The sequence below is a fragment of the Bombina bombina genome, chromosome 3 (genome assembly GCF_027579735.1).
Source record: "Bombina bombina isolate aBomBom1 chromosome 3, aBomBom1.pri, whole genome shotgun sequence".
In the NCBI taxonomy this organism is placed as follows: Eukaryota; Metazoa; Chordata; class Amphibia; order Anura; family Bombinatoridae; genus Bombina; species Bombina bombina.
In genome coordinates, this window is record NC_069501.1 from 748,721,433 (window position 1) to 748,745,042 (window position 23,610).

Consider the following 23,610-nt stretch of genomic DNA (forward strand, 5'->3'; position numbering starts at 1 on the left):
CTCATAATCACTGCTTTGAAGAATTATTTTGCTATACACCACTGCTCATCACTTGTATAGTACTGTTAGCCATTTGATAATAACAGTTGCTTTTTATTTTTTATATTTTTAAAGGATCACTCATTTTTATTGCACATTTTTATTACACATTTTTTAAGCACCTAGATTGCTCAATAGCCTTTTTGCTGTTTTTCTTTGGGATTTTTTTTGGACTGTTTTCCATGGATTGGATTTTTTTGGATTGAAGTTTGGACTTTTTAATTGACTCACCTTGATTTCAGCACATATCATATCCAGCTTTTTGTGGCTTTTTTTCTATGCTCTTTGCACACCAAATCATTTTTAATTAGCTATCGACACCTTACAGCAAACCTTTTAGAGGCCAGTATCCTACCCCTCTCTGAAGGTCTCATCTATCGGCCACATCGTCTCCTAAGTCACCTCCTTGGGGTTTAGCAGAGGTCCTTGCTGCTACCCTTAAGTGAGTGTCACTTTATTAAGCATTATACTCTTTCTATCGTTTTTTATATGATGTTTTATTCCATGTATTGTATGCATGGATCCATGAGTGTTGTATGAATACATTTATATATATTTTTATTTCAATATTTACATTTGTCTTCCCCCTTTGCCTCCGTTGCTAAGGCTCCTGAGGTCACTACTCTTTATCTGATACGCACTGATGTAAAACTAAGAAATAGTCTAGTAGAAGATGATGACACTTTGGATATCCAATCCATTTTCAAGGATTTGGAGAAATTGCTAATTTCTTAAGTGAAATTTAAAGCTGAAATATCTTTTCTGAAAAAATGCCTTGAGCTGGATATTATACCAAAGGGTCTCATCACTCATAAAAAATGTGCCTTCCCCCTGTCAGAATCTATTTCTGATAAATGGAAGACAGTCCTTGTTAATTAATTATAGAATTATATAGAATATAGAATTATATAGAATTATATAGAATATAGGGAGTCTCTAGCTTCAGAAATGGGCCGTGAAATAAAAATGAACAAAGATATTTTACTTAATTTAGAGAGTTCAGGACAAGAAACCAGGGACATTATGGAAAAGAAAGAGAACTTGGTTAAGAAAATAAAAAAGGTGAGAGAGGACGTTATTCAGAAGAAAACTAAGAAACTCCTTAGAGAGTTAGAAAATAAGTAAAGTAATAGCACGAATGGAGACACACAGAGGGACTCAGACATTGATAAAAATATTGAGCCTTCTGAGACTGAAACTAAGGCAAATAAACCTATATCTAAAACTAGTTGCCAGGATGATATACAAAACCAAGTATATAGATAGACCACATCAGAACAGACACAGATCACATAAGACAAATATGTATGATCCACCAAGTGCCTCTATAAGTGACTACACATATTACTATAATAGAAACAATTATACACAACAAAATCAATATAGAAGAGGCAACTGGGCAAGACCTGGGGATAACTATAACCTGGCAAGACAACCTGAAAATTGGGAACATTATAACAATAGAAATATGAGGTGGAGAGAGGATTACTCACCAGACAGGAAAAGGGATTTTTGGCAAAATAGAAGAAACAATACCCAAGGGTGGACTCCCACTTATTCAAATAAGGGGAGAAATTATCACGATTATCCAAGAAGAGAGTATAATGAAGGCAGATTCCATCAAGGACGGGATGGTCATGAGAATGTATATGACTACAAAAGAAAGGAGTCATATTTGGATGACCACATGAGAAGGAACTATACCCACTATGATTATGATAATAGAGATACATACAAAACACCTATGTGGAAAGAGAGATCTACGAGAAATGGCAGCACACAATCTGAGGAATCTCCAAGAGATATACCCACAAGGGATGAGTGGAAAACTCAACAAAGTATAAATAGAAGAGAACCACCAAATTGTCATAACAACTACACAGATGGTGGAGCAGAGTCACCTTCTTTTTTAGGGGTAGACCCCCCTTACAGCAAGGAGAGATTTCCGAAATCGCAGAAGACTGTGGAATGGGAAGAACCAATGACTTCAAGAACAGGAAGAAGACTCATAGAGGAAGTAGAGGGGGCCTCAAAGTAAAGAAAAGATCCAGTTCTATTGCCATGGATACAGATGACCAAAAGGAATCTAGTGGTATCGCCATGGATACAGATTCTAACGCCATAGATACAGATGATTAAAAGGAATCTAGTGGCATCTTCAATTTGAGTAGTCATGAATTGACAAAGGAGGAAAAATCCATTCTCAAGTTGGGACTATCATTCTCACCAACTAGAAGTTTGAATACATTTCAAATGTTTGTTAATACAAATGAGTTTATTAGAAAACTCACTCTGAAAATGTTCTTTTCCAGGTCACCACTAGAGAGACTGATTTGGACATCTAATGGTATGGAAGGATCAGACCCCTACATACACACCAATTTAAAACCCAAGTCAGTTTTCTATCCGACGAGTAGTAAAGGAGCGTCCATAGAGGCGTTCAAAACTGTAGTGTGTAAAGAAATAAGGTATCTACAACCAAAGAAACTCAAGATTAAGAAACATAATCTGTCGAACCAGCAGATTAAAACTATCAAACAGTTGTAAAACAATCATAACATAATAATCAAACCAGCAGATAAGGGAGGAGGGATTGTTATCATGAACGAGAGTGACTACAGAAAGGAGAATGATAGGATTCTTGGCGATCTGAACACTTATCGTAGACTACCGTCTAATCCAGTAGGAACATACAAGAAAGAGCTCATGAGGATGTTAAATGAAGCGAAAGAATCAGGAATTCTAAATGAGAAAGAATTCAGTTATATTAATGTAAGCCATCCCATTACTCTGGTAATATATCATCTGCCAAAAATTCATAAAATGCTTCAGACACCTCCAGGAAGACCAATAATATCTGGCATTGGCTCACTGAGTAGCAATCTATCTGAATATGTAGATTTGAATCTACAAAAATATGTCAAACAGCTTCCGTCCTATCTTAAGGACTCAAGTTTTGAATCTATTGGATGAATTATGTTGGGAAGAAGGGTTCATTTTGGTCACATGCGATGTGACATCCTTGTACACCAGCATCCCTCACCAACAAGGGATAGAAGCGGTTGAGTTTTTCCTGGCAAGAGATCCAGAAGTACCGACGAATCAAATGGAATTTATTCTGGAAAGCATCAAGTATATCTTGAACCATAATTATTTCTGTGATAACGGAAATTACTACCAACAAGTCTGTGGCACGGCTATGGGGACCAAGTTCGCACCGAGTTACGCGAACCTCTACATGGGGAAGTGGGAATGTATCTTCTGGGATTCTTGCCCAGTAAGCGCAGACCTGGTCCTCTACCGGTGCTACATAGACGACATTCTGATGGTATGGAAGGGGACTAAGACAGATCTAGATTTCACGATGGAAATTATGAACAAAAACATGCAGAATTTGAAATTCACATATGAGTGGAGCACCACAGAAATCACCTTTTTTGGACCACAGGATTGTGATAAATAAGGGCAAAATAGAAACATCCACACATTTCAAAATGGTGGATAGCAATGACTATATACATAAAACCAGTTGCCATCATGACAACTGGAAAAACAACATACCAAAAGGGCAGATGCTAAGGATGAGGAAGAACTGCTCCACCAAAGAAAAGTGGGAAGAACAGTCCAAATTAATTAAATCAAAATTCCTAGAAAGAGGATACAAAGATACAATGTTGGAACAAAAAATTTCAGAAGTAAGAAAAATCGAAATGACTGAGCTAAAAAAATATAGAAGAAAGATAAGAACAATGGAGGATGAGAGTGAAGTCCTAAACATCCCAATGATCACTGAATATAGTGAGAATAAAAACATCATTGAGAGGATTTTTAATAAACACTGGGAGCTCCTGAAGGAAGATGAAATGATAAGTGAAAGACTACCAACAAAACCGAGGTTTATTTATAGAAAAACCAAAAATTTGAGAAGTAAGATCGCACCAAGTATACCAAAGAAGAAGACTGTTGGTACAAAAGATTTTTTTTAGGAGAAAGATTAAAGGATTCTTCCCCTGCCCGTCATGCAAAGCATGTAAATGTGGAATTAAATCTACTACATTCCAGTGCCATAATACAAAAGAGGTATACAAGATCCATGATATGATCAGATGCCACGATAAGGGTGTTGTGTATATGTTACAATGTTCATGTGGCCTACAATATGTAGGCCAAACATCGAGACTCCTTAAGGATAGGATACGCGAACACATATTACTAATCGAAAAATGTAACATGAAAAAACACCTCTGTACAAACACTTTTCAATTAAACACAATGGGAACACAAAAGATCTAACCTTTATGGGCATCCAGAAGGTGAATAAAGGATGGAGAGGAAGCAACTTCGAGAAACAACTATTAATTACCGAATCGAAATGGATCTTTACTCTAGACTGCCTTTATCCCAAAGGGTTGAATAACAAAGAGGACCTCTCCCACCTTTTCAATATGACAGTATAGTGTTTATCTTACCTAAATTTTAGAATGATAATTTGGCTTATAGGAATGCCATCAGCCAGATCCAATAGTAGTTGTCCACTATCCATTATAGTCCCTTTTTAAGAAACGGCACATGTGGGTACAGGCTAATATTCTACACAAGATATGTCCAACTGTTTCACTCATTAGATTTGTCCATTGTCATATTCAGCTCAGTCACTCTCCAGCTCAAATATTTATGAGCCAATCATAGTAGTTTATATCATATTCTGTTTGTTATTTGTCATACAAGTATTAAAAATAGTTGTAACATGTCTTAGTCCAGTTTGCTTGGTTATCTCATACATAAGCCCTTCACTCTAGCCTAGTAACTATTTAGGTTAGGCTCTGATATCATTGAGACACATCTCCAGAGACCTGTAATGAAACACATTAGTCCCTGATTTCATCAGTCACTCTCCAGCTCAATTACTCATGAGCCAATCCTAGATGTTTATATCACAGTCTGATTGTTTTACATACAAGTAACAAAAATAGTTGTTGCCTAGTCCTTCAAATTTGTCTTGGTCCACCTCCCTAGTCCGCCAAGTTTTCAAGTCTGCTCGGTTATCTCACATGTAAGTCTTTTATTTCACATGTAAGCCTGTTACTCCAGTTTAGCAATTATTGAGGTTAGGTTAGATATCATTGAGACACATTTCCAGAAACTAGGAATGAAGTATACTAGCCCTAACTTCATTTGTCCTTCAAATTTGTCTTGGTCCACCTCCCTAGTCCGCCAAGTTTTCAAGTCTGCTCGGTTATCTCACACGGAAGTCTTTTATTTCACATGTAAGCCTGTTACTCCAGTTTAGCAATTATTGAGGTTAGGTTAGATATCATTGAGACACATTTCCAGAAACCTGGAATGAAGTATACTAGCCCTAACTTCATTTGTCTCCATCAACACACATATTCAAGTTTTATTTAGGTTATGTTAAGCCTTATATGTGGATTCACTCCTTCTTTTAGCCATTACTGGCCTATCATCTCACTAATCTATTAGATTAGGTACCCTTCCTTTAGCCATCACTGGCTCTCTATCTAGATATCCCTAGTTCCCTCTCTAGTCCATATCCTCCAGAGATATGATTTATATTCTCCATAGATATGATTTATGTATATACATCATGTGCTGATTAACACTACGATTGGGAATACCCAAAATGACAATGTAGGCTAATTTGCTTAAAAGTTGATATTCTCAACTATGTGAATAATAATTCCACAGACAATATAGGCCAATCTATATGAAAGTGGATATTATTAACCTTGAGAATTATTCCACATTTCTACCACATTGTCTGTTAGGCTAGTAAGTTTCAAGACTTTGAGTATTCAAATACCCATCTATTTACAATTTACCAACCTTTTAGTAATTAGTCTAAACCAGGCTTTTTTAATCTATATAAGGAATTGTAATAATTGACACATATTGCAGTGAGGATTTTTGACATTGTCTTCTAATGTACATATACATACACACTTTTAATATAGGTAACTTCCACTCCTTGGAACACATACATTCACTGCAATTGCTTGGAAACTGCAAACATATGTGCTGTGCTATCTCTGTCTAAACTAAATACGAGCACATTGTCTTTCTTCTTTTCTGACATGTCACTTGCCTTTGATTAAGCAACCAATCAGATCCCCCTTAACACAAACACCTCTATTAGCCACCAATAGTGGTGCCGGACAGTAGTCGTGACATCACGACCAATAACAGAAGCCAGAATTCGGCCCGATTAGGCCTGATTGGATTTAAAACAATTCACTAGCGATTTACTAACTATAAATACCCGATCCCTTAAAACGGATATTTTAGCCACCGCATAAATGTACTAAAAACTCTTTATATTCAATCGGCTTTTTTCTCATACCGGAAGTGACGTCACTACTATAGGAGACTAGGGGTTTTATAGATTGCTTCTTTCAGATCGTCTATTACAGATTGCGATTTTAGGGAGCATTTTCCTATATGAAGCATATATTGTATGAATAAAACTTTAATTGATGCCTGCAATTTAAGATATTATCTAAAGATACTATTGATTACACGAATACCGGAACTCCCAGGTAACTCTACATCCGGTCACTAATCACTTTACACTATTTAAGGCTACCAAGCTTTCCAGTACTCCAGTCTTGATAAAGGCCTTACTGGGGCCGAAACACGTAGACCGAGTACTGGTAAGCCTAATTCTAATTATCCCCACATTTTAAAAAACTGTCTGCACTATTTGTTTTTTGTTTTTATTCACAGGAGGATATCGCTATATAAATTCTATCTCTTTACATCTATCATACATTCACCGTTGGGAGTCTGCCCCATTCTGCTCTTTTATCAACAGGAATAGAACTGTCTCATAATCACTGCTTTGAAGAATTATTTTGCTATACACCACTGCTCATCACTTGTATAGTACTGTTAGCCATTTGATAATAACAGTTGCTTTTTATTTTTTATATTTTTAAAGGATCACTCATTTTTATTGCACATTTTTATTACACATTTTTTAAGCACCTAGATTGCTCAATAGCCTTTTTGCTGTTTTTCTTTGGGATTTTTTTTGGACTGTTTTCCATGGATTGGATTTTTTTGGATTGAAGTTTGGACTTTTTAATTGACTCACCTTGATTTCAGCACATATCATATCCAGCTTTTTGTGGCTTTTTTCTATGCTCTTTGCACACCAAATCATTTTTAATTAGCTATCGACACCTTACAGCAAACCTTTTAGAGGCCAGTATCCTACCCCTCTCTGAAGGTCTCATCTATCGGCCACATCGTCTCCTAAGTCACCTCCTTGGGGTTTAGCAGAGGTCCTTGCTGCTACCCTTAAGTGAGTGTCACTTTATTAAGCATTATACTCTTTCTATCGTTTTTTATATGATGTTTTATTCCATGTATTGTATGCATGGATCCATGAGTGTTGTATGAATACATTTATATATATTTTTATTTCAATATTTACATTTGTCTTCCCCCTTTGCCTCCGTTGCTAAGGCTCCTGAGGTCACTACTCTTTATCTGATAGAATCCTATCAGCCAATCGGAATTCGAGGGACGACATCTTGGATGACGTCATTTAAAGGAATCTTCATTTGTCATTAGTCCATCGGAATGGCTCCGCGTTGGCTAGATAGAAGATGGCTTCGCTCCGGAAGGATGAAGATAGAAGATACCACCTGGATGAAGATGTCTGCCAGTCTGGATGTCCTCTTCTGCCTGGATAGGATGAAGACTTCTGCCGGTCCGGATGTCCTCTTCTGCCCGGATAGGATGAAGACTTCTGCCGGTCCGGATGTCCTCTTCTGTCCCATCGGTGGCGGCTGGCTGAACAGGGCTCAAGGCAGGGTGATCTTCAATGGGGTAGTGTTAGGTTTTTTTAAGGAGGGATCGGGTGGGTTTTAGAGTAGGGGTGTGTGGGTGGTGGATTTTAATGTTGGGGGGGGATTGTATTTTTTTTTTACAGGTAAAAGAGCTGATTACTTTGGGGCAATGCCCCGCAAAAAGCCCTTTTAAGGGCTGGTAAAAGAGCTGATTACTTTGTAATTTAGTTTAGGGTAGGGAATTTTATTATTTTGGGGGCTTTTTTATTTTATTAGGGGGCTTAGATTAGGTGTAATTAGATTAAAATTCTTGTAATTTTTTTATGTTTTGTAATTCAGTGTTTTTTTTTGTATTATAATTTAGTTTATTTAATTGTATTTTAGTTTAGATAATTGTAGTTAATTTATTTAATTAATTTATTGATAGTGTAGTGTTAGGTGTATTTGTAACTTACATACAAAGAGAGAAGCGCTCTACCAGGAACGAACAACAGCTCAGTGGCTTGTTCTATGGCGATTTACCACCTGGAAGCAGCCTCTTTTAGACTTGTAACTTAGGTTAGGATTTATTTTACATGTAATTTTGTAATTATTTTAACTAGGTAGCTATTAGTTATAGTTATTAACTATTTAATAGCTATTGTACCTAGTTAAAATAAATACAAAGTTGCCTGTAAAATAAATTTAAATCCTAAAATAACTACAATGTAACTATTAGTTATATTGTAGCTATATTAGGGTGTATTTTATAGGTAAGTATTTAGTTTTAAATAGGATTAATTTATTTAATTATAGTAATTTTAGTTCGTTTTATTTAAATTATATTTAAGTTAGGGGGGTGTTAGGGTTAGGGTTAGACTTAGGTTTAGGGGTTAATAACTTTATTATAGTAGCAGCGACATTGGGGGCGGCAGATTAGGGGTTAATATGTGTAGTTAGGTGGCGGTGATGTTAGGGAGGGCAGATTAGGGGTTAATAAAATTTATTATAGTGTTTGCGAGGCGGGAGTGCGGCGGTTTAGGGGTTAATACATTTATTATAGTGGCGGCGATGTCCGGTCGGCAGATTAGGGGTTAATAAGTGTAGGTAGGTGGCGGCGACGTTGGGGGGGGCAGATTAGGGGTTAATAAATATAGGTGTCGGTGATGTTAGGGACAGCAGATTAGGGGTTCATAGCTATAATGTAGGTTGAGGCGGTGTACGGAGTGGCAGATTAGGGGTTAATAATATAATGTAGGTGTCAGTGATAGCGGAGGCGGCAGATTAGGGGTTAATAAGTGTAAGGTTAGGGGTGTTTAGACTCGGGGTTCATGTTAGGGTGTTAGGTGTAGACCTAATCTGGCTGCGTTAGGAGCTGAATGCTGCTTTTTTGCAGATGTTAGGTTTTTTTTCAGCCGCCTCAGACCCACTGTTTCCTATGGAGATATCGTGCATGAGCACGTTTTTCCAGCTTACCGCTACCATAAGCAACGCTGGTATTGAGGGTTGAAGTGGAGCTAAATTTGGCTCAACGCTCACTTTTCTGAGGCTAACGCAGCCATTCAGAAAACTCGTAATACCAGTGTTGTCTTAAGGGTGCGCTGGAAAAAAAAAGCTTGTTAGCAACGTAGGTCTTTATAGACAAAACTCTAAATCTAGCCGAATGAAAGTATAAAAAAGCTTGTTACTAGATATACTGTATTTAAATGTTGTATACTGAAACATTAAAGTGTTTATGTAATGCCCCTATTAATATCATATAAATACAATTTTTATATGTCACAAAAAAACCTAATAAATTGTAAGACTGTGCACTTAAATAAAAAGAAAGATAACCAGTTTCCCATGTACTGATGGAACAATTTGTAGATGATCTTCAAAAAAGTGACGTAAAAAAAGAAAAAGACATTCATTAAAAACATTCACTAGTGGCTTAGGACTATACAAAAAAACATATTAGAGCTGTATAACACCCTTATTTGCTAAGTAGCGCTGCAGCACAATGCTTTTAGTGCTTGTTTGCTAAAGGTAATCATGTTGTTAATCTGTATATAGTGCTCTCAATGTCCACTTCTCCTTGTGATGTAATGATGTTTGTAAATAGGTCCCTCATGGTTTCAGTTATTGCAGACTGAATTTATTAAAGAGCCATAAATGCCCTAAAACAAATAAATCTCTATAAACATTTGGCAAAGTGCTACATAGAAAAATAGTTAACCGTCAAAATGTTACCTTTACAGTGTTTTAGAAACCCAATGGCGCTGTTTCTTCAAATAGTTTCTATTGTGCTTTCTTGTGAATTATGGCCACATCAGTTCTAGATTCTGTAAAGGTCATAAATCATAGAAGTGGTCTTTTTGGGTAGTGGGAAGTGCTGTAGAAAGCAGAATATTTAGCTTCTTCAAATACTGAGAAGGTATCATTTTTACAGGAGTTTTTTCCTCATTGCACTTACAACTGTTTATGCACTTTAATCATTATAAAAAAAGCATCAAGGTGCAAAGAAACATACAAGGAGTGTTATAGATTCATTAGGTATATAGTTAATCATAAATAAAATATATAACTAGTATTATTATTATTATTTATTAAAGGGACAGTCTAGTCAAAATTAAACTTTAATGATTCAGATAGAGCATGCAATTTTAAACAACTTTCCAATTTACTCCTGTTATCAAATTTTCTTCATTCTCTTGATATCTTTTATTTAAGAGTAAACTAGGTAGGCTCATGAGTTCATGGGGGTGCATGTGTCTTTAGTACCCTATGGCAGCAGTGTTTTGCAACATTATTTGTAGCTTTGTTATACAATGTTGCAAAACACTGCTGCCATAGAGTACTAAAGACACGTGTACACTTCTGAGCTCGTATAAGACTACCTAGTTTTACTCTTCAAAAAATATACCAAGAGAATGAAGCAAATTTGATAACAGAAGTTAATTGGAATGTTGTTTAAAATTGCATACTCTAACCAAATCATGAAAGTTTAATTTTGACTTTACTGTCCCTTTAATAAAGAATAAACATATTACGCAGCACTATAGGATACAATTTACATATGCGAAATACAATAATCATAAGACAATAACAAATGTTAGAGGACCCTGTGTGAGTGTCACTGTAGGCTGTAAACAACCTTTACATAAGATGATCAACAGGACAGATGGACTCCTAAACTTCTAAAAGAGCTTACTTTCTAAAAATGAAATGTAAAATTATTTGCACTGAATATCCAGGAAAGTGTGGATGTGATATTAATAAATATTTATTAGCAAGCAATATAAATAATCACTATGGGTTACATGTAAATTGGAATATGGGTTTCATCATGACCAAGTATTAGGTAGCTGATCAATTTTTGCTCTGAAACAGTGCTAAACATTATGCTTAATGTGGTGATTCTGATGCTTTAGAATTTCAAATCAAACTACAAAATCATGAAAACACAGCAAATGTGACTGGCTAAACAGGAATCTGTCCCAATGTAATTATCTAACACTGAACTCTTAGGTACCAAGGTAATTTGCATTATTTCATGTTTTATGAATGACAATATTCGAAAGAATAAAAATAGTAAGTGATTTGCATTTTTCAAATAACTGTTTGGTCTTAATAGCTAATCAAGAATATAGCTAAAAGGGCATCTAATATTATTGCAAAAGTAATTCATTTTTTTTCTCAAGAGACTATAGGTGCATTTTCATTTTTCATGTACAATTTAAGATTAGTGTGTTAATAGTTACTTCTGGGGCAAGTCATTAAATAAATTAATCTATTATAAAATTCAATTAAATGGGATTTCCTTAACAGTCAATGTGCTTTTCTAAGAAACTAATTTAAAGTTCAGTAAGTGAACTTCAATTATGCTAGTAATTTAAAGGATGACAGGAACATTTATTTAGCAACTGCTTTGCTACATATGTGACTACAGCAGAGAGTGTCAGAGAACTGGTAATTGCAATAAATTTAGAATTTTTTGCTGGATCTTTGTATCTTGCATAATTAAATTCAAGGTAACAGTGATAATATTTCATCAACAGCTTTGAAATTATGTTAACTGCTACTGTCTTTAAGTTATACAGAAGCAATATATTAATTTATAATCACAAAAACATGCCAGGGTGCAATGGAACTTGCAAGATATGACCACCGTTTTAAATCTAGTCTCTGGATTTTTGGCATAGTTCCCTTTATCTCTTATAAAGGGGTGACATGACACTTCACATTAAAACATGCAATAGCATGGTATCTATCAGTTTTGTTCCTAGGTTCCTTCTGTTTCCATTCCCTGGCCCAGAATGACCTAGCATTGAGTACTTGAGAGACAGAGCTCCACATGTGGGGTAACAGGAACAGCTGACTTCAGGGCCAGTGTTTTGATAGCTGACAAACTATTGGTTTGATATGGTTTATAGAAGGGTTGAACGATCAGGGTTCTAAGTGATGTGAGTATGGGGCTGACAGGGTTGATAAAAATTAACTTACTGCCAGCACTGAGCTATGTTGAAGGCATAGTATATTTAAAATGGTTAAGTCTCAAGGTCAGCTTATTTTGGAAGATAACTGGAATGTATATATTTAATTATTTTTAATTTAGAGATGCTATAGTCATCTACTTTGTATTTTACTGACATTTTTTAATAAAAGGGGCAGTAGTTCATATTCCAGAGTTATTGACTGAATTATACCTCCTCCACTATATTCTGTTAACTGACTTCACTTCTACGATCATTTTCAGTTTCTGTTCATCTAAACAGACTCAAGTTAATAAAAGGGATTATATAATCATTGTGTATACACTTTTATATATTACAGGCTTGTTAAGAAATGTTAGCCTTACTGACGCCATCTTGTTTTAGTTGCCATTTTGTCTTAGGCATCCATCTTGTCTAAGACACATGTATTATAGCAATTCATTATGTAGTGGGAAAGATGTAGATGTTATGAGTCTTTGTATAACTAGGTTGGCCTTGTAAATGTTCCTGGCGATGCGCCTGGAAGCTGTTATCTCTATAAGATGCCCACACGGCCTTGCTGTGGGCCTAGATGTACCTTTATTATGGTTATAAGAAACACTGCTTCTCAAAACTCTATTTTACCTAATTATGATAATGAGCTTATTTCTTTCCTGACAAATACTGTGTAAAATGACGCGATCATGAACGTGTCATCATGTTAACCCTATATGCTGTAATCACTGCCTATAAGAAGTTTTGTTCATCTTTCAATAAACAGAGCAGATGTTAGACTGATTGCTGTGTGGTCTGATTTCTGTTCTCTGGGATATCCTGTTATCAAATAATCCAGTCATTTCCAGCTGATATGGTGTGCTCCAGGTCAAATGCTGACTGACACTCTCCCCCCCTGAAAATAACACCTAATGATTCTGCTGTCAGCTCGTGGGATTCGCACTGGGTAAGTAGATAAGTGTTTTTTACTCTACTTTTCCTTCTGTGAATCTGAACCTAATTTTTTTTATAATAGGTGTTAGAAATATATATATAAAGGGTTAAGGTTTTTTTTGCGGAGGTTCCAGTCCTGCCGGCATTTATAGAGGCAAGTTTGAGTCTTGCTTGGTATTAACCCCTCTAGACAGGTTACAGTCCTGCTAGTATAGACAGGTGTGCAGTCCTGTCTGGTGAAGCGCACAAGAGAAAAATGTTAGCATGCATTTGACGGGCGGTTTAAGTCCCCCGGACGTTGTAATGAGGTATTTTGAAGTGTTATTGTTGTAACTTTATTTTAGTCATATGTATGTTCTTAATTATGTGTGTTATTAATAGCATTTTTTAGTTTTAAGTGATATTTGTTATATGCAAATGAAGACTGTCCACCTGTTGCGGCATATAAATATATTGTTTTTGCAAGTGAACTAATTAAGGGATTTGTAAATGTGCGGATGATTGTGTGACTTTCGGTCACGTTCGGGTAAGTGAAAAAAGATTAACAGGTTGATTCAAGTATGTTGTGGGAGTAATGTAAGATTCATGCAAGGAGTTAAAACAGGAGAATAGAAAACACTATACGCCGTATGCTATTAAAATTTATCTAAAAGTATTTGGGTCTGTTTCTGTTGCAAGTAAATTAATTCAGTAGAAGTTTTAATATAAATAAGTATTATTTATGCTGTGATGGCTCTCATTTAAATATGCAGGTTATGATACAGTAAAAAAGTAGAATCTTTATGGTAAATAATACAAGTTTCCTAATCATGGCTAGGGTATACATAAGTAATATACATGTTATAAATGGTTAGTCCTTAAAGGGACAGTACACTGTAACATAGTTTTATATTGGTGTATGTTCAGTGACTTGTGTGCAGGCCGCATAGTGTGGAGTGTAGGAGAGGTTGCGTTTGCGGGTTTGTTTGTGTATATGGGGTGGCTGGTTTTGTGCTTTCAAGGCACAGTTTATTGTAATGGGTTGAATTTCGGATAATAAGCATATCTCATTGTGTTCCTTATCTTATATTTGTCTGTAAAACCAGAGCTCAGGGCTTAGACAGAGCAATGGAAAATTGTCATTTTATTACTTAAAGGACCAGTTCACTCATGTGAAAGGTGTTCATGAGCAGCAATAACACTGTATTAACAAGTAAAGGAGATAAAACATAAATGTAGTAGTTTGCAAAATATATTTTTTAACATTTGTTTGTCCTCCTTCTTTGTAGTTCAGCTCAATGTCCCTAGAACACCCTGATAAAAGGGCAGTGCTATTTGCATCAGACCTGGATGATTTTCTATGTTTGTTTTACAATAGTTTGGTTATATCTCCACCGTGTGCAGAGACCTTTCCTTGTATATATTATATAAATCTACCGTTTAGATAGCAGACATTTACACAGTGTAAATCAATTCTCTCTGTAAGCCTGCAATCTTTGTGTTGCGATCTGTGAGACTAGAGGAAAAAAGAAAAAAAAAAAGAGAAAATATTTAAAGGGGTACAGGCAAACTGATATAAAATCTGAGATTTTAAAGAAATATTTACAGAGAAAGAAAATGAGGTTTATTGTAAGCCAAGCACTAGAATAGTTAACTATGTCAGCAGTTTCAATTAAAGATATTTTTTTAATTTGGGTAAAATATCCCTTTAACTAGCCTTTACCCCACTGTGAGTGTGTTTTTTTTATACTGGCTGTGTTTGCTTAGGCTATTCAATGGATGTCAGTATACATTTTTATTATAAGTGAGGACAGTGGATCATTGAGAACAAGTTAAAGGGGACATTTTTGTACAAACTGTCTTTTTAATCTATTAGTGTACATTCTTAATATTCTTTTGTAGAAAGCTCATTTTGTTGTATACCATTGTTATATTTAGTTAGAGAGCTGCAAAATGGTAAATATCAAATTATAAAAAAATGTTAAATCAAATAATTGAGTATTTATTCAAATCTTGGTTATGTAAAGGTATAGACTGGATTCTAGGGCTTTTCACAAATTATTTGTGCCAAACATGATTTATTTAACAGTGGGTTTGCACTGTGCATGCAAGCAGGGGCTATATAGAACAGTGGCTGTACCATTATTATCTGACATTTCCCAGAATATAGTACTTAGGTGTTTGTGTGTTCCTTTGTAAATTTATGGTTAGGGATTTTATTTGTAAATATGCAACTGGAGTTTATTGATCTTCTGAAGTGATTGCATTATTAGTATGATCTCATAGTATTGTGCATGGTAGAATTTGCAGAACCAGGGTATAGTCGGTTGTTATAGGATTTTAATTATTTGTAGTGTTTTGCGAGTGCTGTGTTTCAGTAATGTGTAAGTATATGTGTTGAATTTCAGGTTAATTGTGGTTGTTAAAAGTTTGTGTCGGCTGTTACTGTTTTGTTTTGTGCAATGGACAGTTGGTTTCAAGTGTTTTCTAAGAGAATATTATGTTTTTATTTTTAGTGAATGCGTGTGGAAGGGTACTGTATGCATGGAATATTGAATATTGAGGTGTATTTGATTTTGCCTGATGTTAAGAATAGTTTACTATGGAGTGCATTAATTGTCTTTTAGTTTGCTGTTATATTGTGTTGGAGTGACACATAGGGTGTTTCACGCAAACAAAGGGGGAAGTATTGATGAGTATTGCTGAGTATCTTTATGTGATTTGGGTGATTGTTTTAAGTAAAAAAATGAACCTAAAAAATGAACCTAAAATGTTTTTTTTGTTGTTATTTAACTCAATATTTGTATTTGCAGGATGAGATCATGAAGCTGTATCCAGAGAGTAAAAACACTAAGGCCTAGATTTGGAGTTCGGCGGTAGCCGTCAAAACCAGCGTTAGAGGCTCCTAACGCTGGTTTTGGGCGCCCGCTGGTATTTGGAGTCAGTGATTAAAGGGTCTAACGCTCACTTTTCAGCCGCGACTTTTCCATACCGCAGATCCCCCTACGCCATTTGCGTAGCCTATATTTTCAATGGGATCTTTCTAACGCTGGTATTTAGAGTCGTTTCTGAAGTGAGCGTTAGAGCTCTAACGACAAAACTCCAGCCGCCTGAAAATAGCAGGAGTTAAGAGCTTTCTGGCTAACGCCGGTTCATAAAGCTCTTAACTACTGTACCCTAAAGTACACTAACACCCATAAACTACCTATGTACCCCTAAACCGAGGTCCCCCCACACCGCCGCCACTCGATTAAAAATTTTAACCCCTAATCTGCCGACCGCCACCTACGTTATATTTATGTACCCCTAATCTGCTGCCCCTAACCCCGCCGACCCCTGTATTACATTTATTAACCCCTAACTTGCCCCCCACAACGTCGCCGCCAGCTACTTAAAATAATTAACCCCTAATCTTCCGACCGCAAATCGCCGCCACCTACGTTATCCCTATGTACCCCTAATCTGCTGCCCCTAACATCGCCGACCCCTATATTATATTTATTAACCCCCAATCTGCCCCCCTCAACGTCGCCGACACCTGCCTACACTTATTAACCCCTAATCTGCCGAGCGGACCTGAGCGCTACTATAATAAATGTATTAACCCCTAATCCGCCTCACTAACCCTATCATAAATAGTATTAACCCCTAATCTGCCCTCCCTAACATCGCCGACACCTAACTTCAATTATTAACCCCTAATCTGCCGACCGGAGCTCACCGCTATTCTAATAAATGTATTAACCCCTAAAGCTAAGTCTAACCCTAACACTAACACCCCCCTAAGTTAAATATAATTTAAATCTAACGAAATTAATTAACTCTTATTAAATAAATTATTCCTATTTAAAGCTAAATACTTACCTGTAAAATAAATCCTAATACAGCTACAATATAAATTATAATTATATTGTAGCTATTTTAGGATTAATATTTATTTTACAGGCACCTTTGTAATTATTTTAACCAGGTACAATAGCTATTAAATAGTTAAGAACTATTTAATAGTTACCTAGTTAAAATAATAACAAATTTACCTGTAAAATAAATCCTAACCTAAGTTACAATTAAACCTAACACTACCCTATCAATAAAATAATTAAATAAACTACCTACAATTACCTACAATTAACCTAACACTACACTATCAATAAATTAATTAAACACAATTCCTACAAATAAATACAATTAAATAAACTAGCTAAAGTACAAAAAATAAAAAAGAACTAAGTTACAGAAAATAAAAAAATATTTACAAACATAAGAAAAATATTACAACAATTTTAAACTAATTACACCTACTCTAAGCCCCCTAATAAAATAACAAAGCCCCCCAAAATAAAAAATTCCCTACCCTATTCTAAATTAAAAAAGTTACAAGCTCTTTTACCTTACCAGCCCTGAACAGGGCCCTTTGCGGGGCATGCCCCAAGAATTTCAGCTCTTTTGCCTGTAAAAAAAAACATACAATACCCCCCCCCCCAACATTACAACCCACCACCCACATACCCCTAATCTAACCCAAACCCCCCTTAAATAAACCTAACACTAAGCCCCTGAAGATCTTCCTACCTTGTCTTCACCATCCAGGTATCACCGATCCGTCCTGGCTCCAAGATCTTCATCCAACCCAAGCGGGGGTTGGCGATCCATAATCCGGTCCAGAAGAGGCTCCAAAGTCTTCCTCCTATCCGGCAAGAAGAGGACATCCGGACCGGCAAACATCTTCTCCAAGCGGCATCTTCGATCTTCTTCCATCCGGAGCGAAGCGGCAGGATCCTGAAGACATCCAGCGCGGAACATCCATCCGGACCGACGACTGAACGACGAATGACTGTTCCTTTAAGGGACGTCATCCAAGATGGCGTCCCTCGAATTCCGATTGGCTGATAGGATTCTATCAGCCAATCGGAATTAAGGTAGGAATTTTCTGATTGGCTGATGGAATCAGCCAATCAGAATCAAGTTCAATCCGATTGGCTGATCCAATCAGCCAATCAGATTGAGCTCGCATTCTATTGGCTGTTCCGATCAGCCAATAGAATGCGAGCTCAATCTGATTGGCTGATTGGATCGGCCAATCGGATTGAACTAGATTCTGATTGGCTGATTCCATCAGCCAATCAGAAAATTCCTACCTTAATTCCGATTGGCTGATAGAATCCTATCAGCCAATCGGAATTCGAGGGACGCCATCTTGGATGACGTCCCTTAAAGGAACAGTCATTCGTCGTTCAGTCGTCGGTCCGGATGGATGTTCCGCGCTGGAGGTCTTCAGGATCCTGCCGCTTCGCTCCGGATGGAAGAAGATCGAAGATGCCGCTTGGAGAAGATGTTTGCCGGTCCGGATGTCCTCTTCTTGCCGGATAGGAGGAAGACTTTGGAGCCTCTTCTGGACCGGATTATGGATCGCCAACCCCCGCTTGGGTTGGATGAAGATCTTGGAGCCAGGACGGATCGGTGATACCTGGATGGTGAAGACAAGGTAGGAAGATCTTCAGGGGCTTAGTGTTAGGTTTATTTAAGGGGGTTTGGGTTAGATTAGGGGTATGTGGGGGGTGGGTTGTAATGTTGGGGGGGGGTATTGTATGTTTTTTTTTACAGGCAAAAGAGCTGAAATTCTTGGGGCATGCCCCGCAAAGGGCCCTGTTCAGGGCTGGTAAGGTAAAAGAGCTTGTAACTTTTTTAATTTAGAATAGGGTAGGGAATTTTTTATTTTGGGGGGCTTTGTTATTTTATTAGGGGGCTTAGAGTAGGTGTAATTAGTTTAAAATTGTTGTAATATTTTTCTTATGTTTGTAAATATTTTTTTATTTTCTGTAACTTAGTTCTTTTTTATTTTTTGTACTTTAGCTAGTTTATTTAATTGTATTTATTTGTAGGAATTGTGTTTAATTAATTTATTGATAGTGTAGTGTTAGGTTAATTGTAGGTAATTGTAGGTAGTTTATTTAATTATTTTATTGATAGGGTAGTGTTAGGTTTAATTATAACTTAGGTTAGGATTTATTTTACAGGTAAATTTGTTATTATTTTAACTAGGTAACTATTAAATAGTTCTTAACTATTTAATAGCTATTGTACCTGGTTAAAATAATTACAAAGTTGCCTGTAAAATAAATATTAATCCTAAAATAGCTATAATATAATTATAATTTATATTGTAGCTATATTAGGATTTATTTTACAGGTAAGTATTTAGCTTTAAATAGGAATAAGTTATTTAATAAGAGTTAATTTATTTCGTTAGATAAATATTATATTTAACTTAGGGGGGTGTTAGTGTTAGGGTTAGACTTAGCTTTAGGGGTTAATCCATTTATTAGAATAGCGGTGAGCTCCGATCGGAAGATTAGGGGTTAATAATTGAAGTTAGGTGTCGGCGATGTTAGGGAGGGCAGATTAGGGGTTAATACTATTTATGATAGGGTTAGTGAGGCGGATTAGGGGTTAATAACTTTATTATAGTAGCGCTCCGGTCCGCTCGGCAGATTAGGGGTTAATAAGTGTAGGCAGGTGTCGGCGACGTTGTGGGGGGCAGGTTAGGGGTTAATAAATATAATATAGGGGTCGGCGGTGTTAGGGGTAGCAGATTAGGGGTACATAGGGATAACGTAGGTGGCGGCGGTTTACGGAGCGGCAGATTAGGGGTTAATAATAATATGCAGGGGTCAGCGATAGCGGGGGTGGCAGATTAGGGGTTAATAAGTGTAAGGCTAGGGGTGTTTAGACTCGGGGTACATGTTAGGGTGTTAGGTGCAGACGTAGGAAGTGTTTCCCCATAGGAAACAATGGGGCTGCGTTAGGAGCTGAACGCTGCTTTTTTGCAGGTGTTAGGTTTTTTTTCAGCTCAAACAGCCCCATTGTTTCCTATGGGGGAATCGTGCACGAGCACGTTTTTGAGGCCGGCCGCGTCCGTAAGCAACTCTGGTATCGAGAGTTGCATTTGCGGTAAAAATGCTCTACGCTCCTTTTTTGGAGCCTAACGCAGCATTTGTTTGAACTCTCGATACCAGAGTTAATTTTATGGTGCGGCCAGAAAAAAGCCCGCGGAGCGTTAACAGCCCTTTTACCGCCGAACTCCAAATCTAGGCCTTACTGAATTATTTTTGAGTTTTTCATATTTAGGTAAAATCTGTACAGATAAAATTCCATAGTGCACTCTCCAAAAGATTGAAGACTGAATGCAAGTAAACCTTTTAAACAAAAGAAATGCCTGGTGCCTAGGTGAAGAAGAGAAAAATGAAGATAAAAGACCTTTTTGTCATGTTTCTTTTAACCACCATACTGCAGTAAAAGTTGCTGAACTAATCTTTGGATCCATTCTTTGCTTTGCATGCTGGTACCAGCCCCAGAACTGGACTCTGGATAATCTATGACTGTTTCCTAGGATGTGTGTCTTCAGAACATAAAGACTATGGCCCCTATTAATGAAAGTCTGGCGGACCTGATCCGACAGTGCGGATCAGGTCCGCCAGACCTCGCTGAATACGGCGAGCAATACGGTGCAACGCCGCCCCCTGCTGACTCACAGCCAATCGGCCACCAGCAGGGGGTGTCAATCAACCCTATTGTACTCGATCGGGTTGATTTCCAGCGATGTCTGTCTGACTGCTCAGAGCAGGCGGACAGGCTATGGAGCAGCGGTCTTTGTGAGGATGCTGGGAGGTAGACGGAGAGTATTGGAGAGGCCGCACCTATGTGCTGTGACAAATTGTGCCCTATTGGCCTATAAAATTATAGCAGTAAATGTGAATACAGTTCTCTACAGTATTCTCACATAGATTCATATTATACCAAAGTGTTAGGCTTATATTGTTGTTAAAGGATTTACTCATTTTCTGTGCATTTCTATTTTATGTTATTCTGTTAGAATAAAAGAGTGGTATGTTAGGAAATGTTAGCCTTACTGATGTTTTAGTTGCCATTATGTCTTAGGCATCCATCTTGTCTAAGACACATGTATTATAGCAATTCATTATGTAGTGGGAAAGATGTAGATGTTATGAGTCTTTGTATAGCTATATTGGCCTTGTAAATGTTCCTGGCGATGCACCTGGAAGCTATTATCTCTATAAGATGCCCAAACGGCCTTGCTGTGGGCCTAGATGAACCTTTATTATGGTTATAAGAAACACTGCTTCTCAAAACTCTATTTTACCTAATTATAATAATGAGCTTATTTCTTTCCTGACAAATACTATGTAAAATGACGCGGTCATGAACGTGTCATCATGTTAACCCTATATGCTGTAATCACTGCCTATAAGAAGTTTTGTTCATCTTTCAATTAACAGAGCAGATATTAGACTGATTGCTGCGTGGTCTGATTTCTGTTCTCTGGGATATCTTGTTATGAAATAATCCAGTAATTTCCAGCTGATATGGTGTGCTCCAGGCCAAACACTGACTGACACTCTCCCCCCCCTGAAAACACCTAACAAGGTTAAAAATGTTATTATTATTTAGACATTGGTGAACCAAAACATGTAAAGGGACATTAAAGGTACTTTTTTCCTTTTGCATTTAGCCCCTTCAGTATTGGAAATTTTAGCATTTTTGTTATCACTCTATTTGAACAAAAATAAATCCTTGCTCTTTTTTATTTACCTGTCAATAATATACATTTGTTTGAAGTAGAGAACCCAAGGCATTAATCTAGGCCCATTTTTATATATGTCATGCCAACATTTCGCAGCCAAATGCGATCATATAAAAAATGTTAACTTTTTAAAAAACTTTGGGGTTCTCACTGAAATTATGTACATACTGCTTGTGCAACCATGACACAAATGATTGTAAAAGCATATCTGGGGCCTTTTTTTTTTCAGAAATAGCAGATATGCATGGTTTTGCCATTGCTTTTTGTTAATTAGAAGGCTGCTAATTGCATCTGCGCAACACACTTCTAATACTCCAGGCATTGAAGGGGTTAATTAGGTAGCTTGCAAGGTTAATATTTGCTCTAGTGTAAATATTACCCTCCCACCTGACACTTTTCACCTCCCTGACCCTCACCCACACTCCTCACCACCATCTTAGGTACTGGCAGACAGTGTGCCAGTATGCATTTAGGGCTTTTTATATTTATTTTTTATATTCTTTTTTTTATTGAAGAGAGCCTTGGCTTACAACATGTCATACAAAACATTTGACGTTGCTCAAACACAGAATAAATTTGAAGTGATCATCATCATCAAAGAAATACATGTCAGGCAACATTGGAAAATAAGAGATATGATAATGCAATTGACACAGGTGAATGACAGTTGCACATACAAAAACCCTGTCATTTTTGTACAAATACTTGAACCTTTTAACAATATTAAACAATAAAATATCAAACAATGCTTTCCACGAGACAGGATAATTGTCTCATGAGATAAATAGATTCAAAAACTTAAAAATAAAAATATAATGCATGTGGTGAGGTAATGATTTCCATTCTAAATGAAGGCTATGGTTACTTAGTATTTACTATCCGTATCTGCCAGTATTGGTCTCTCAGGTCGGCGGGTCTTGGTTGAGGCTTGTTTTATATAGGGATTCTAGGTAAAACTATGCCTCTAGAAATAGGTGGAGTTTATTCCATTTATAAAAGCCATATTGTTCTAACAGGAGGGTTTCATTCATTTTTTCCTTCCACAAATGGTGTGTGAGTATAAATGTAGACTTCCAATGTTGTGCTATTAAGAGTTTTGCATTATTTAGGCACATCTGTGTGAGAAGGGAATGTATTCTGCATCTACAGTTATTGTTTTTATTCAGTAACACAAATTCATGTGTTAAAGTGAAGTCCTGTCCGAGTAATATTTTCAGTGTTTGTTCTATCGCTTTCCAAAAAGCAGAGAGTTTGGAACATTTCCATCTCATGTGGATCATGGTGCTCCTGTCTTTGCATCCTCTATAGCACAATGGGGAGGAGAGGGGGTAGATTTTGTGGAGCCTAACAGGTGTCAAGTACCAGCGGAGGAGTACTTTAAAATTTAATTCTAGAAAAAGAGCAGACGTGGAGGATCTGCAAGTGTTTTGATGTATGTTAGTCCAGTCAGTTTCATCTAGTTGTGTATCTATCTCCCGTTGCCATTGTGTTGTATAGAGGGGAAGTGGAGTTTGACTTGCCATGTCTAGTATTCTTTTGAATATTGAGAGGGATCCCCTGGGTAATGTAGCCAAAAGGCACAAGTGTTCGAAGGGTGTTGAGTTTCTAGTGAGATTTAGCTTAAGGTGGTTGTGTTGTAGGAAGTGGTTCAATTGTGAATGTTTGGGCCAAGAGGTAAATGCCCTGTTTAATACATTGTGGAGGTTTGTCTGTGGTTTTAATTTCCCCTGCTCTAAAGTTTCAATGATTGGGACTGTATAGGGGATTTCCCAAGTTACCACTGTTTTCCCCATTGATT